The following is a 16,249-nucleotide window of genomic DNA, read 5'->3' as shown; positions in this document are numbered from 1 at the left end:
GTGAGCCGAGATAGCACCATTGCACTCCAGCTTGGGTGACAAGAGGAAAACTCTGTGTATGTGTTGTAGGCATAAGGAAGGGAAAATTGGACTGATAGAAAGTTAGAGGCAAATATTTGTATATTAGAGTTTAGGATGTCAGGGGTAGAATGTTTCCTTTTGATGATCAACTCTAAGATGTAGCCATAACACATGTTATTAAATTGGGGCTATAGAAGATGGTCAAGGATATTTTCAGTGATAGTAATAACATACAGTTTTCATCTGTGTGATATTTTACAGATTGCAAAACACTTTCATATCCATGATCTCAGTTGACCTCATCCTATGATATGGATAGAGCAGGAATTATCTTAATTATCATCTTAATGTTACACTTCAAACAATTGAAGCTTGAAGATATTAAGTGTCTTATCAGGCTGGTTACATAATGGAAATTTCAACTGGGATGAAATACTAGCATCTGGATTAAAGGTGAAAAGACTCCATTTATTTCCACCAATTCAGACAATGCAGTGTTATACATACAACTGAATGAATATTCTGGATGGCATTGATTTGGCCAAACAAAAACAAACCAGTACAGCAATAACTGCTCCTTTGGAAAAGTTGGTGGATTCAAAATCATGAGGTTCCCTCAGCCCCCATCCTCAGCCAAACAAAACATTCTTTACCTGCTCAGTCACACCTGGTAATTTCACAACCATTAGGTGATCATGTTCCCTGGCTCTCATCAGCAGCAAGGCTCCTGGAAGTCCTGCTTCTCATTACTACTGTGGACTAGAGCCTCCCCAGAGCTCCCTGGGGCCCTTGGCCTGGGTGAAGATGGATGAAGATCAGATCCAGCAGCTGTGGGTAGAGGAGGGTCCAGGAAGCAGGCACAAAGCGAGGTAATTCATCCACATGGCAAAACAGAGCACGATCTGGGGAAGCTGGAGGCCTCCCAAACAGGGTAAGAGAGAGCGATGCCCTTCCATTTTCAGCTCAGATTTCTCTTTTGCCTCCATGTGGGCCTATTCTAGTCCCAACCTAGGTGTCAGATTCCCTCTCAGTCGCTAGTTGTTCACTGGTTCCTCAACCAGAACCCACATCTTGGCCTATGAAAGTTATTAACTCCTTCCCTTCTACCCCTTTTCTGTTTCTGCTCACCAGGAAACAGTGGTTCAGCCAATCACTGTGGTGTTTGGAAGGACCAAACTGGATTTGACTATTTTGGCCACTCTTTTTCTCTGTGAGCTTGTATATGCGACTCTTGATCTCTATAGCTAATTTTCTCATCAGCGAAATTGTTGGTTGAACTACCCATAAAAATAAAAAACTGGTAAATAGGACTCTTTATAAACACCAATTCAGAAATGCTGTTAGTGGCTTCTTGGGTCTCTGTGTTGAGAAGGATCCTGAGGTATGTCGAGGTTCAGGAGAGCTAGCACAATGGGACCCCATTGCCTGTAGAACAGTTGCTCTCAAACTGTAGTGTGCAACTCATTATCTGGAGAGCTCATTAAAACACAGATTGCTGGGTCCCACACCCAGAGTTTCTGATTCAGTAGGTCTGGGTTGTGGTCTGAGAATTCGTATTTCTAACAAGTCCTCCGGTAAGGCTGATGCTGCTGGTCCAGGGACCATACTTTAGAAACACCACCGTGGTATTTAATTTCTTATGACTCAATTTGGTTTTCTTGAAACAATGTCAGCCTTATCACCAGCTAGCTGACACAAATAGACATAGGGATGCAAACTTCTTTAAGGGAGGTTAGAGATTTATTAAATAAAACAAGTTGCACATCTGGCCTTAAAAAATAGAGTAGAATACCTCTAAGCATAAAATTCTATGATTTTATAGTTCATATTTAACTAGTATGGTAAGACAGAAAAACTATGGGCTTTGGAGTCAGATTTAGCTGAGTTTAATCCTGGCTCTACAGTTTAACTATTTGACCTTGGACCAGTTATCAAACTCCTCACCTATAATTTACACAGTAAATTCACAACCTTTTTGTTTTCTTTCGTTTTTCTATGCTCAGTGTCTAATTTATAGCAGGCAATCAAAAATATTCTTTGAATGAATACGCAATAATCTGTAATAGACAAATCTACAGACCTGCAGACATTATTTTCTCTTTTTGTCCTCTCAGGGTGTAGGGATTAATGAATAAATTCTAAAGGAGTTTTCAAGAACAGAAAACCAAACACCAGATGTTCTCACTCATAAGTGGGAGTTGAACAATGAGAACACGTGGACACAGGGAGGGGAACATCACACCCCAGGGCCTGTTGTGGGGTGGGATGCTAGGGGAGGGATAGCATTAGGAGAAATACCTAATGTAGATGACAGGTTGATGGGTGCAGCAAACCACCATGGCACGTGTATACCTAGGTACCAAACCTGCACATTCTGCACATGTATCCCAGAACTTAAAGTATATATGAAAAAGAAAATGTCATCTGTAAATATGCAGGAAGTCTGAACTCTATATTATGACTCAACTGTGGTAACAAAATGTAGCTTCTTCCTTCCTAAATCATTCTATGAGGCCAGCATCATCCTGATACCAAAACCCGGCAGAGACACAACAAAAACAGAAAACTTTAGGCCAATATCCTTGATGAACTTCGATGCAAAAATCTTCAGCAAAATACTTGCAGACTGAATCCAGCAGCATATTAAAAAGGTTATTCACCATGATCAAGTAGGCTTTATCCCTGGGATGCAAGGTTGGTTCAACATATGCAAATCAATAAATGTGATTCATCACATGAACAGAACTAAAGACAAAAATCACATGATTATTACAATAGACATAGAAAAGGCTTTTGATAAAATTCAACACCCCTTCATGTTAAAAACTCAATAAATCACTACTGAAGGAACATATCTCAAAATAATAAGAGCCATCTATGACAAACTCATAGCCAACATATACTGAATGAGGAAAAGCTGGAAGCACTCCCCTTGAAAACTGGCACAAGCCAAGGGTGCCCTCTCTCACCATTTCTATTCAACATAGTATTGGAAGTCCTGGCCAGAACAATTGGGCAAAAGAAAGAAAGAAAGGGCATCGAAATAGGAAAAGAGGAAGCCAAACTGTCCCTATTTGCAGATGACATGATCCCATATCTAGAAAAGCCCATAGTCTATGCCCAAAATCTCCTTCAGCTGATAAAAAACTTCAGCAAAGTCTCAGGATGCAAAATCAACACACAAAAATCACTAATACTCCCATACACCAATAACAGTCAAACCAAGAGCCAAATCAAGAATGGAATTCCATTTCCAATTGCCACAAAAAAAAAAAAATACCTAGGAATACAGCTAACAGGGAGGTGAAAAATCTTTATAAGGAGAGCTACAAAACACTGCTTGAAGACATCAGAGATTACACAAACAAATGGAATAACATCCCAGAATCAATATTGTTAAAAATGGCCATACCCAAAGTAATTTACAGATTCAATACTAGTTCTATCAAACTACCAATGATATTCTTCGCCGAACTAGAAAAATCTCTTTTAAAAATTACATGGAACCAAAAAAAAAAAAAAAAATAGAAAGAAAAAAAAGAGAGAAAATTGCCAACAGCCGAGGCAATCCTAAGCAAAAAGAAAGCTGGAGGCATCATGCTACCCAACTTCAAAATATACTACAGGGCAACAGTAATCAAAACAGCATGGTACTGGTACAAAAACACATAAACCAATGGAACAGAATACAGAGCCCAGGAAAAAGGCTGCACATCTACAACTATCTGATCTTCAACAAAGTCAAAAAACACAAGCAATGGGAAAAAATACTCCCTTTTCAAAAAATGGTGCTGCGATAACTGGCTAGCCATATGCAGATGACTGAAACTGGACCCCATCCTTACACCATATACAAAAATTAACCCAAGATGGATTAAAGACTTAAATGTAAAATCCAAAACTATAAAAATCCTGAAAGACAACCCAGGCATTATCATTCTGGACATAGGAATGGACAAAGATTTCATGACAAAGACACTGAAAGCAATCACAACAAAAGCAAAAATGATAAATGGGATCTAATTAAACTAAAGAGCTTCCACACAGCAAAAGAACTTATCAATTGAATAAAAAGACAACCTACAGAAGGGGAGAAAATTTTTGCAAACTATGGGTCTGACAAAGGTCTAGTGTCTGGCATATATAAGGAACTGAAACAAATTAACAAGAGAAAAATGGACGACTGTATTAAGAAGTGGGCAAAGGACATGAACAGACACTTTTCAAAAGGAGACACACATGTGGCCAACAAGCATATAAAAAATGCTCAACATCACTCATCATTAGAGAAATGCAAATCAAAACCGCAATGAGATACCATCTCACACCAGTCAGAATGGCTATTACTAAAAAGCCAAAAATAACAGGTGCTGGCAAGATTGTGGAGAAAAAGGAGCACGTATATATTGTTGGTGGGAGTGTAAATTAGTTCAACAATGATAAAAAGCAGTGTGATGATTCACTGAAGACCTAAAAACAAACAGCAATCCCATTACTGGGTATATACCCAAAGGAATATAAATCATTCTATCATAAACACACAGGGCATAAGTATGTTCATTGCAGCACTATTCACAATAGAAATGACATGGAATCAACCTAAATGCTCATCACTGGTAGAATAGATAAAGAAAATGTGGTACACGTATACCATGGCATATTATGCAGCCATAAAAAAGAATGAGGTCATGTCCTTCGTAGGGACATGAATGGAGTTGGAGGCCATTATCCTTAACAAACTAATGCAAGAACAGAAAACCAAATACCACATGTTCTCACCTATAAATGGGAGCTAAATGATGAGAACACATAGACACACAAAGAGGAACAACACACACTGGGGGCCCACCTGAGGGTAAATAGTGGGAGGAAGAAGGGGATCAGAGAAAATAACTAATGGGTGCTAGGCTTAATACCTTGGTGATGAGATAATCAGTACAACAAACCCCCATGACACGAGTTTACTTATATAACAAACCTGCGCAAACCTGCACCTGAACTTAAAATAAACATTAAATAAGTAAAAAGGGAAAAAAGAAGAAAGTGTAGCTTCTTTATTTTTCATAATGACTCTAATCTTGCTCATAAAACTCACTCTTCTGCTTCACAGTCAGGAGTGGGAGGAGGAACATGTAAATGGTGAAAGTTATCCTTGCTTTAGTTCTTTTAAGGCATTTGGTCTTCTTTTTTTTTTTTCAAAAATGTTTAGTTTTCCATAACTTACTCTCCCCTTCTCCTCTTTTGTGGCTCCATGTAAAGATGTGACCATGTGATCCCAGGATAACCCAGGAAAGGACCACTCACTGGTCTGTGTGGTTTTGTGGTTGGTCTTGTATAGCCTCTGGGATGTTGATCATTGAGGTCCAATTTGTTCATTCTGGCTTTTTGGAGCATCACTCAGACACCACTGCAGGAACGCACTATCTTTGCCATTTGGTTGCTATGTCCAAGCTCACTGTGGCCTCTTTGTCCTTCCTTCTCTTGGGTTCCTGCAGCTCTCTTAGCCCTATCAGGACTATGGTGTCACCTCATCTATGTAAGGAGAATTTCTGGACTCATGACTGTGATGTAGGCAGGGTATTTGTTCATATCTAAAGTACAACTATACTCAAAAAAATTCAATGTAGCTTATTTGGAAGAACTCAGGAGTAAGTTCCAGAAGACCTGTTATATTGCCAAGTTGATCATTCTATAGAAGCCCTATTCATGTCCTTTCATTACCTCCTACATGCTGTGGGATGTCGAAATCATTGCTTAGTTTCTTGCACATTCATTTCTTCATTTCTACCAAGAGGATTATATAGCAATGTTAAAGAACTGATGTGTTTATAAAAAGAAATGTTATTTGTAACAATTCTCGATGAAAAGCAGAGCTCTCTCTCATTCCTGGGCAGATGTTTTCTGAGAAGTTACTATGTGTACTAAGTTCTGGGGTAATAAGATACCCTCCTATATCCTCATGATATTCACAACCTTGTGGGGTGCCTGACTCACCGAGTGATCATGACAGAGAAGCACAGGGATTGTGGACATCACACTGAAACACAAGAGCCTGTGTCACCTCAGATGTGTTGCTTCAGTTCTCAGAGCCTCTGTGTCCTCATATGTCATGGAAGTAATACAAACATCTTAATAACTGTGTGTGTATGTGTGTGTGTGTGTGTGTGTGTGCGCGCAAGAACATTAAATAAAAAGGAAATAAAGGCATTTTGTTACCAATAAAGAAGGAATCATAAGAGTTAAAATCAGAATATTAATTATAATAAGTATATTCTTCCTTTCATGGAACCACAGCCATCTTAGAGTTGGAAAAAAGAGATAATCATCTTTAATCAAAACTCAAAGAAAATAAAGGGAAATGTACTCAAATTTAAAAAGACAAATACTTAAAACATATTTTTTGTTCTAATTTTGAAAGACAAAGCTCTGTAAGTTTAAGGATTAGAAGTGGGGATCTGGAGTTGTGTGGAGGGCTCTGGAGCCTCTTAAAATAGGGAACTTAATATGAAGAGTAGGGAATATAGAATGATCAGCTTGGCAATATAACAGATGCCTCATTTCATGCAGAGCCTAAAAAAAAAGCCTCCCCATATGCTGCAAATGCCATATTTTTAATTTGCCAAGGAACTCTATCCTGTTTTATGTGAGCCATATAATTAATATGTAATAGCATATTTGGTTGAGTAGACATAGTATTTAATCTTTGAATACACATAGGGTATTGTCACTGTGGAACCAGGAGCAAAACTGAAGAAACGACTGAACACATCTGAACCTTTAGGCTGAAGGGTTTTTTAAGGTGGAGAAAGTGGCTACTTAGGAAAGAAGATCCATTACTGAATGTTTACATATTATGGCTGTAGGATCATAGACATTTCCAGCTGAGAAGGACCTTAGAAATTAGCAAGTCCAGTCCCTTTTTACACAGATAGGCAAGCACCCAGTTGCAGATAAGGGATTGTGGTTCAATGACAACAACATCAACAACACAAACAGCAACAGCAACTACCAAGATTCCCTGAGTATTCCTTCTGTGCTAGTATTGGTAGTGCTTAGCATGGATCCTAGAAGCTCCCATCGTGCATGAGGTTCCTGGACTCACACTTCCCCAGCTTTAGGAATTGAGTACAACTGAATCCCAGCCCTCTTATGGCAACTAAGCCAGGCCAAGGTGTTCGGTCACTGAAGCTGCTGGAATTTTCACTATCTTGGTTCATGTGAGTCATGCCCTCCTGCATGAGGCCCAGCACCCACTCTGTCAAATAGAACTCCCCACAAGGGCACTCATCTCTGTTTTTCATTTTATTTTATTTTATTTATTTTATTTTATTTTATTTTATTTTATTTTATTTATTTGAGACAGAATCTCACTGTACCACCCAGGCTAGAGTGCAGTGGCGTGATCTTGGCCCACTGCAACCTCCGTCACTGGGGCTCAAGTGATTATCCTGTCTCCGCCTCCTAAGTAGCTAGGATTACAGGTGCCCGCCACCACATCCAGCTAATTTTTGTATTTTTAGTAGAGATGGAGTTTTGCCATGTTGTCCAGGCTGTTCTTGAACTCCTGGCCTCAAGTGATCCTCCCACCTCGGCCTCCTAAATTCCCATCCCTGTTTTTAACTTTTAACACCCAAAATATAACTTACTTTGGTGGTTGTCTCCTGCCTTTAACTGTGTCACCGTCACCATAAGGCTAGGCAAAGCTCTCATCTTCAACCCATCTCTCTACTTCTCTGAAACCTTTTAAATTCATCCTTTCTATCCTGCAGACTTGCCACTCCAGAATCAGCGAAGTCCTCTCTACTTCCAGTCTATCCTCAGAATGTTTTACTCACCCCTTCCCTTAACTGAGACCTGGCTTTTTCCTGCTGGATGTTACTTCCCAGGCAGCCATCACAAGCAGGATCTTTTTATTCTCTCCCATTTTCTTCCATGAACCCCAGGACTAGAGTGGGTTTGTTGAGTCCCTTAGGTCCCATTTCTGCTTCCAGATTTCTATGTCTTCATCATCTTGTAAAAATTCTGTTCCCATTAAGCCTGTGCCTGTTGGTATACCATCCTCCCCTCGTCACTAGTATCTTCGACTCTTGCAGTTTCTCCTACACACTTGTTGAACATGACAGACTAAATGAGTCCTCCTAGCCATCCCAATGCCTTCCCTCATCCCAGGTGATCTTCCCATCTCCATGGGGATGGAGTCAATACCCTGCCCTCTCACTTGCTATGCTCCTTTCTCCTTTACTTCGTTTCAGATATCCCCCCTGTCACTCCAGTTCTTTACTTTGCCACCATTCAAAATATCCTCAAATTTGAAATAACTAGTTCAAGCGTCGTGCTTTCTATCCATCCCTTTGTGCCTTTCCAGTTTGTTTGTTAATTTGCTATTAGTCCAAATATTTTTTAATCTCTTTGGAACCTGCTGTGAATTGATTCTTCATTTCTACAATCTGTCAGCCCTCTTAATTTTTTTAACTTCACCCCTTATGATTTAGACTCCGTAAGTCCATTATCTCTGTAACTCTCCTGTCAACACCCGTCTCCCTTTCTTTTGTATCACAGCCACTTGGCAAAATTTGAACCCTAGATTAATTCCTCTATCTGCTTTCTCTTCATCTGCATCAGAGCAGCTGACTACTGCTAGAGAAAGTCAATTGATGGGGAAAACCTGTATATCTCTCAGAACATTGTAGGGAAATCATAGAAAACTCAAACTCAACTCAAAGTGACTTTTGATTTGGGTTAAACAAAAAAAGGAATCACTAATGAATGTAACCAAAAAGTCCAGAAGCAGGGCTGGCATTAAGAAATCTTTAATCTAAGATTCCTTTAATCTAAAGGCCAAAATGATGTCACTAATGTAACAGTGTTATCTTCATTTGTTTCAGCTTTTGATTTTTTTCTTTTTTTCATTCTCTCTTGCCTCTGCTTTCCTGGGTGACACCACCATCCTCAGCTTTACACAGTGCCTCTGACATCTCTGAGTACCCCACTGTAATGACTGCTGACTGCAGTTCCCAGTGCCATATTGTCACACCATATTGTGCAGAGAATGGAACACCTTTCAGGGAAGCTTCATTGTCTCCAAAGCACATGTGAATGTCTCCTTGCATCTCATTGGCTCTGATTGGCTTACACCTTCATTCCTGACCAATCACTGTGGTCTGGGGTTAGGCTATGCTGGTTGGCCTAAAGTAATCAGGGCCTAAACCAGGAGCTGAATATGTAAAAGGGAAAGATGTCTCAAAGAGAAGTTGGAGGATCTGTTCTATCTTCTGTTGAAGGCCAATTCTTTCACTTCTGTTTTGAATTCCACCCCCTTCCTGCTGCTTCTTCACCTGCCTGCCACACCGCTAGTATCCATTCCAAAACAGAGCCCAACCACTGTGAAATTTACTTCCAGAATTTCCCTGAATCCATGCATCTGCTCATCATCTCTGCTGCTATTACTCTTGTTCCAATTCTTCTGTATCCACTCCGGCCTTCTTCAGTTTCATCCCCACAATGTAGCCAGTGTTATCATCAAACATGTAGATATGTACATATTAATTCCATATTTGAAAGCTCACCAGTGAATTTTCATTGTTTCTATGACAAAGACAGAAGTCTTTGCCGAGCTTATAAGGACCCTACCTGATCTAGAATCTCCCTATGTCCGTAGCCTGATTTTACACTACTTGTGTTTGTCCCCAGTAATACTCTCCTCTTCCTTTGCTGAATTAGCTGCCTGTCAATATGCAAACTTTAGTCAAAGCTTATTCCTCAGGTAACTTTCCAGACATTCCTAGTCTCGAGAAGGTTTATCAGCTACAGATGCTCTCAAAACAGTGGGTCTTTCTTTCAGAGTGTTCAAACAGCTTGTAATTATTTGGTTGTTGGCATGATTGGTGATCAAGTCTCTTCCTCACTAATCTCTAAACTACATGACAGCAAATTTAGATCCTTCTGAAACTGGTTTCTTTTCTCATTATTTAATTCCCAGCAATTAGCAGGCAGCTTACATATATTAAATTTATTCATGTGACTGAATACAAGGGATAAATCCATACGAAGTGGTTAACATAGTCCCTGGCAAATGGTAAGCATTCTGATGTGGTAGATATTATGACCATATTCTTCCTATTGTTGTTGTTATAATTTCCTAATATTACAGATGTATTTTTCATGTTACATGCTTCACCTTCACTCCGCGGAAAAAAAAAATTACTAAAATTTTCTACAAACATTGAGCACAAAAGCAACTGGTGATGTACAACTCTGCATTTGCTAATCACAGATCAATGGTTGCATGTTAGGTAGCTTGAGATAACAAAATTTCTGAAGAAGGGATGTGTTTCCCTCCTCCATACAAACAAGGAGAAAACCAACTAAATGGCTTAATGTTGCTCCATATAGCGTATACATCTTAATTCATTGTCAGAAACATTTTATAATTTTCTCATGTCTTTATTTTAAAATAGGAAAAAACTGGCTGGACATGGTGGCTCATGCCCGTAATTCCACCACTTTGAAAGGCTGAGGCAAGCTGATTGCTTGAGACCAGGAGTTCGAGACCAGCTTGGCCAACATGGCAAAATCGGGTCTCTACTGAAAATACAAAAATTAGCTGGGCCTGGTGGTGGGCGCCTGTAATCCCAGCTACTCAGCAGGCTGAGGCAGGAGAATCTCTTGAACCCAGGAGGCCAGGAGGCGGTGAGCCGAGATTGCACCACTGAACTCCAGTGTGGGTGACAGAATGAGACTCTGTTTCTAAACAGATAAATAGGAAAGTACTGAAAACCATCTCGTCCTAGATATCATTAGTCACCAAGCCTCTTTCTAAATAATCACACACCGATTCTCTCTATAAAATGTTGCTTGTGTTAATTATGCCTTAAAATCATTACAGCATAGTATAAATTTAATTAGGTTTGGAAAAAAGGAAAAAGATTCTAAAGAAATAAGCCAAAATATATATTTTGTCTTTGGATAGATAGATTTTACATAATTTATGTTTTCTCTTTATACTTTTCTAAAATTCTAAATTTCTAAATATTATCCTGTACTTGTATTATAATCAGAAAATGTAGACATAATATTTTAACTCTACATATCATACTTTGTATATACGATCTGATCACAATTATGTAAGAAATATACGTGGCAGAAGTAGACTGTAGAGAAATATAGCAAACTCTTAACAGAAGTTATCCCTGGGTATTACAACTATGTGATATTTTCTCTATTTTTAAAATGCAATCATTTTTATAATGGAAAATGATTTTTGCTTTAAAGTGAAATAAATATATGTATAGGATATGGCCCTTACCTTTGAAGAACTTGCAAAAATTCTTAGCACAGAATCGATGATTGCAAGTATAGTGGATTATAGAAGTCAGGCTGGAAAACATTTTACTAGAAGCCAAAATACTTTGGAAAAATCAAGTTTTTCACTTTCAGTGAAAAGTTATAGTGAGATAAATTGTCACTTGTCTTGCATGGATAACTTTAGAGTGGAAAGTAGTGCTAAAGCCAGGAAGCTGACTGATTTCTTTCCACCATACAACATAAAGTCTAAGGAGCTGAGCAATGAAAAAACTATTTGCTAAAATTACTTGGATTAGGAAAATAAAATTAATTATTATGTTTTAAAATACAGAAGCCTCAAGTACTTTTTAAAATAATTTTCACATAGTAGGCCCTCAATAAAATTTGAAATTCACAAATTATTTTCCTGGACATTTTATATTGGTAAGGATACACATTGCCACATAACAGGCAAAAGTAGAATTCTTGGCAATTATATAAATGTTTTTTCCTTACTGATCTAGGCCATATGAATCCTGTCTTGACTTCAATGTTGACTTATAACCCATTTCTTCAAGGAAGCCTCCATGACTGCACTAATGTGTAGGCTTTGTCCCCTCCTCTGACATCTATTAGCATTTTGTCTCTAAAGCTCGTTTGAAAATTTATTATCTCTTTTATTAACCTGTACATTTCCTTAAACAATCCTTTATAATAGTTAAACCTACTGCTATACAAAATCCTAATCCCCTTGTAAAATGACCTTGGGTTTGGATTGCTGCTCCTCTCACTTTTGTCCTTCTTAAGTAATTATTATTCCTGACCTCCCCAAGTATTCATATTTCTGCTAAATTCCTCTATTTATTTTCTCAGCTCTTTTGTTGATGTTTCTCAGTACCATTTTTCTGGCCACTGCCTTGTCTGTTCTTCAAAACAATACTGGTTGCCTTCTCTGACTACTATCCTGAGATTTCTTGGACTCTTGACCTCTCTTCAGCTCTATCCCCACTGAGTCCACTTTGATGCTTGGGTGGGACTGAAGCAATAGGCCTTGGCTGTCCAAGGACACTGTCTGCCCCTTGGGATATGAGATAGCATTTTTTATGCTTAAAAAAAAAGCTTCTTGTGCCCAAGTTTTCTCATCTGAACAGGAAAACAAAATCTTCCACAAACAGTTATTGTAAGGATTAAGTAAAATAATGTGTGTTAGCATCCATTAGTTACCTACTATATGGTAGTCCCTATTTTGGATACTTATTCTTTTTCTCCTTTTCTTTGGGATTATGAATTTTTATTTTCCAAATTTTAAAACACAGATCCTGCAATTTGTTACCAGGTATTTTTTGAAATAAGGATTATGTGATAAATAATTTTGGGAAACGTGAGTTGAATTGGACTTAAAAGATTTCTCCTCAAGATCTAGAATTTGTCATGATTCTGTAGTGGAGTATAATAGGCAAATTCTTCCAAACACATTTGACAATGGATGTTAGCTTCTCACAGAATGTTTATAAAAAACTTGGATTAGAGGATCATGTTGCCAGTCTGACTCCTCTTTATGCAAACCTCAGAATAAAGCTTCTGTTTTATTGACTGATATGCTAAGATAAATTATTTTTTTAAAAAACTCTTTTACAATTATGTACTCATATAAATCAAGCTTTCTCAATACTGTGCAACCAAAACAAAACAGGAAATGAAATTGGATGCTGAGTATGAAATAAGATGGCAACTTGGGAATCATAAACTTTAATTTCAACCTTCATGGGTTTAGTAAAACATCTTTATTCATCTCAGTTAATGATTCCATAAAACCTTAATGTTATAAAAATTGAACTTCTTGTTAAATTTTAAAAATTGGAATTAAAATTTCACCTCCAGTATGGAGTAGTGAGCTACTGCAAATAACCGAACTTGGAAAAAGATACAAAACACTAACTAACCTGAAAACTCTGGAGACTGAGCAAAAGCAGAAGGTTGTGGAGGAAAGTTGAAATATGAGATTAACTGTTGTTTATTCCTTATTTGGAGCAGGTTGTTCTCCTGCCTCAGCCTCCCAAGTAGCTGGGACTACAGGCACGTACCACCATGCCCAGCTAAGTTTTTTGGTATTTTTAGCAGAGACGGGGTTTCACCGTGTTTGCCAGGATGGTCTCGATCACCTGATCTTGTGATCTGCCCACCTTGGCCTCCCAAAGTGCTGGGATTACAGGCATGAGCCATCGTGCTGGGCTGTATCTTTTAAGTGGAGCATTTAGCCTATTTACATTCCATGCTAGTATTGAGATGTGCGGTACTGTTCTATTGATTATGCTAGTTGTTGCCTGAACTATGCTAGTTCTTTGTGTGTGTATGTGTGCATGCATGCATGTGTGTGTGTGTGTGTTATAGTTTTATAGGCCCTGTGAGATGTATGCTTTCAGGAGGCTCTATTTTGGTATATTTTGAGGTTTTGTTTCAAAATTTAGAAACAGATTTCTTTTAGCATTACTTGTAGTGCTTGCTTGGTAGTGGCAAATTCTCTCAGCATTTGCTTTTCTGAAAAAGACTTCATCTTTCCTTCATTTATGAAGCTTAGTTTCACTGGATACAAAATAATTGGCTGATAATTGTTTTGTTTAAGAGGCTAAAAATAGGACTCCAATCCCTTCTATCTTGTAGGGTTTCTGTTGGGACATTTGCTCTTACTCTGATAGGTTTTCCTTTATAGGTTACCTGATGCTTTTGTTTCCCAGCTCTTAAGATTATTTCCTTCATCTTGACTTTAAATAACCTGATGAGTATGTGCCTAGGCGATGATTTCTTTGTGATGAATTTCCCAGGTGTTCTTTGAGATTCTTGTATTTGGATGTCTAGATCTCTAGCAACAGCAAGGAATTTTCCTCAATTATTCCCTCAAATAAGTTTTCCAAACTTTAGATTTCTCTTCTTCCTCAGGAACACCAATTCTTATGCTTGGTCATTTACCATAATCTCTAATTTACTGGAGCCTTGTTCATTTTTTGAAAATTCTTTTTTCTTTGTCTTTAGCAGATTTAGTTAATTCAAAAGCCTTGTCTTTGAGCTCTGACATTCTTTCTTCTACTTGTTGAATTCTATTGCTGAAACTTTCCAGTGTATTTTGCATTTATCTAAGTGCATTTATCATTTCCAGAAGTTGTGATTGTCTTTTTGTTGTGATATCTATTTCTCTGGAGACATTTTCATCCATATCATGTATTTTTTTATTTCTTTAAGTAGGTTTTCACCTTTCTCTGGTACCTCTTTGAGTAGCTTAATAATCAACCCTGTGAATCTTTATCTGGCAATTCAGAGATTTCTTCTTGGTTGGGACCCATTGATGAAGAACTAGTGTTATCTTTTGAGGGTTTTATAGAACCTTGTTTTCTCATATTACCAGAATTATTTTTCTGTTTTTTTCTCATTTGGGTAGATGGTTTTAGTGGAAAGATCTAAAACTCAAGGACTACCATTGAGATTCTTTTGTCCTATGGGGTGATCCCTTGATGTGGTGCTCTCCTCCTTCCCCTCATCATCAGGTTTCCTGAGAGCCAGAGTATAGCAATTGTTAGTATCTTTCTGGGTCTAGCTACCCACTGGGGCTCCTGGGCTCCTGGCTGATGCTGCAGAATGTCTGCAAAGAGTCCTCTTATGTGATCTGTCTTCAGGTCTCCCAGCCGTGAATACCCCCGCCTGCTCTAGTTCAGGTGGCAGGGGAGTGAAGTGGACTCTGTGGGAGTCCTTGTTGTAGTTTTGTTTAGTGCACTGGTTTTCTTGAATGCTGGTTAAGCTAGCAGTGAAGTTGTCACACAGATAGACTCAGGACCTCTGATTAGCCACGGTGTTGCAGGAAGTAGAATTAACTGTTGTTTATTCCTTATTTGGAGCAGGGTTGTTCTGTTATGAGTTGCTGTGATGGTTTGAGTTAGTTGGCCTCCAGTCAGGAGGTGGTACTTTCAAGAGAGCACCAACTATGGTAATAGAAGGGGGATATAAGCTTGTCCTACATTGGCCAAGATAAGTACTGGCATTTCTCAGGCAATGGGCAGGGCCATAGTATTCCCAAGTGTTCATGTATTTTGCTTTGCCTACCAGGGCAGGTAGAGAAAAACCATCGGTTGGGGACAGGGTTAAACAGGTCTGAACTCAGACTCTCCTTGAGCAGGGCTTGATGTAGCCACTGTGGGGGATGGGTGTTGGCTCTCAGGCCAATGGAGTTACGTTCCCAGGGGGATTATGGCTGCCTTTGCTATGTCATACAGGTCACCAGGGAAGTGGACAAAAGCCGAGAGTGACAGGCCTCACCTAGTTCCCATGCAGCCAGCAAGGCCAGTCTCACTCTCACTGTGCCCCACCAACAGCAACAAGTTTATATCCAGGCAGCCTGTGAGCGGGGCTGATATTTTGCCCAAGGCGACAAGCCTCCCTTCTGAGAAAGCAAGCAGGACTCTCAGTCCTCTCCTTTTCCCACCTGCCCACACCATCAGCTGTGGCTTCTGTGCTTGTATCTGCACTTCCTGTTTGCCCCCCTCAAACCCAGATTCTAGTCAGGGAATTTTATGCTCAAAGTTATTACAAAATTTAATTGTAATAAACTAGAAGCTTTCTTCACCTTGTGGCCCCTGCCCAATTTCACTGGCTGCTTTTCTCAAGGACCCCTTTGAGGTAATAAAGCCAGGGATGGCTTTCCTGGGCTCGAGCTGGTGACCAGGAGTGCCTACAGGACTCTTCCTGCTGCTTCTTCTGCTTTTATATTTCACTCAGCTCCCTAAATCCATTTCAGCTCTAGGTAAGGTTAAATTCTTCTCCTATGATCTCGATTTCCATTTTCCTCAATAGGGATAAGAATTCAAAGTGGACTTTTCCCCCCTCACACTTTGGGAACTCACAGTTTTTCAGCTGTCTCGGGGAGTTCATAGTGGCAAACTGCTTCTTTCAAAGGGTC

The 16,249-nt window shown here is 39.1% G+C and overlaps 1 long non-coding RNA gene across 1 annotated transcript in view; it reads left to right on the top strand.

Annotated features, from left to right (window-relative positions):
- The first annotated feature begins 480 nt into the window (after positions 1-480).
- The window catches only part of LOC126932828 (uncharacterized), a 39,153-nt gene continuing 23,384 nt past the window's right edge, over positions 481-16,249 (top strand). Inside the window, exon 1 of the long non-coding RNA XR_007718346.1 lies at positions 481-890. This is a non-coding gene — a long non-coding RNA (uncharacterized LOC126932828). The remainder of the gene's footprint in view (positions 891-16,249) is intronic.

This window comes from Macaca thibetana, chromosome 1, assembly GCF_024542745.1.
Source record: "Macaca thibetana thibetana isolate TM-01 chromosome 1, ASM2454274v1, whole genome shotgun sequence".
Classification (NCBI taxonomy): domain Eukaryota; kingdom Metazoa; phylum Chordata; class Mammalia; order Primates; family Cercopithecidae; genus Macaca; species Macaca thibetana.
Note: the sequence above shows the minus strand (reverse complement) of the source record. Positions and strands in the feature narration are given on the sequence as shown.